The following is a 1,553-nucleotide window of genomic DNA, read 5'->3' as shown; positions in this document are numbered from 1 at the left end:
TCTTCTATCTTAGTAGTGTTGAGAGATTTATCTTCTAGCTCACTAGTTTTGGCTTCTATCTCTTCAGCTCTACTCCTTTGCCCTTTCAGTCTATTGCCCATTTCTGATATTCTATCATTATCGTTTGGACTTCTTTCTGTAGGTTTTGAAATGTTTCCAATATTGTATCTGTTTTATTCGATTGTTGCTGTAGCACTTTCCTGACTTCTTCCTTATTTTTTTCAACTCCATTGTATGGTGTTTTGATATATTTTTAAATTGTTTTTCTGAATTTCTTCTCAGGCATTTCCAAAGCCTGCCCATCTTCCAGTATGGAGTATAGGTCTACTTCCAGTTCATTTGCCTCAATCACTTTATCTTGTTTCTGGACATGTGCTGATATGGTCATCTGCTTCTGTTTTTTGGGCATATTCAGGAGTCATCTGTGGCCTTAAAAGTTAGATGGATGTGTATTTTGGTATTTTTTATGCTTTCTGATTGCCTACAGGTGTATGTGTTCAGGAGATGGGCTTCCCTTTTCACTCTTCTTGGTCATTGCAATGTAACTCAGGATTTAATTTTCAGTCTATTTCATTTTTAGTCTGCCTGTCCCACTCCACAATCCCCATTCAGGCCTTTTTCCTAGTGATAAATAGTTCAGGTCTGGCTGTGGCCACTTTGCACTTCCGTTTAGTTTTAAGTGGAAACTCATTTTAAATTTCAAGGAGATCTGTGTACATGCATAGCAGAACACTCCGGGGGTTGGGGTGGGGTGTCCACTCACTCAGGCACCCCTATAGTCACCAAAATGAAGGTGCACAGAGATGAACCAATGAACAGATACAAAAAAAAATAATAATAATATCTACACCTTTACCTCTGCAGTTCTGTCAGGTGTCTGTGGCTGCTCTGATCCTTCCCCGCTTGGTCTCACCCAAGATGGCAACTCCAGTAGCAGCTGAGCTCTTGAATTGGAAAGCAATGGATTTCTTGCTTCTGTTAAAAATTCCCCTAGTTGTAAGACTTCCAACCTTCTAGATATTCCTTTATATATGGTTCAGAGTTCTAGCACCATCCCCTGAGTCTGCTTCGTCCGGTATTCTGTGTTGTTGCTGATGGAGCTCCTAACTGCACTTCTACCCGATCCACCATCTTGTTTGTTCCTCAGAAGAAGTTTTAAGTAAATCATAATCTACATTGGTGAGGTAAAGACCAGAAAATTTGCACCGAGAAATTATTTTCCATTACATCCACCTGCTCATTCTTCAAGGGTAACACGATTTGTTCAAAAGAATATTATTGGGAAATCTTACCCAATCCACCTTACATCCCTAGTCTTGATGCTTCAGTCTTTTTGCTGCCAAAATTCAAAGAACATTTAATTGGAACATTATATGAGTCCCCTGAGGATGCCAATCTGCCATTGTGATGTGGTATAAATTGAAGAGTACAGAAATTTGGGGGGGTATGTTTATAGACATAGAGACACTGCCTTCAGAAGTGTATAGACATAGATGGAGAATATATTGAGAAACAATTTTTCCTGATTTCAATATTCTGGTTAATAAACATTT

Source organism: Chrysochloris asiatica, unplaced genomic scaffold, assembly GCF_000296735.1.
Source record: "Chrysochloris asiatica unplaced genomic scaffold, ChrAsi1.0 scaffold00010, whole genome shotgun sequence".
Lineage (NCBI taxonomy): Eukaryota > Metazoa > Chordata > Mammalia > Afrosoricida > Chrysochloridae > Chrysochloris > Chrysochloris asiatica.
The sequence above is the reverse complement of the archived record's forward strand: the minus strand, read 5'-3'. Positions refer to the sequence as shown.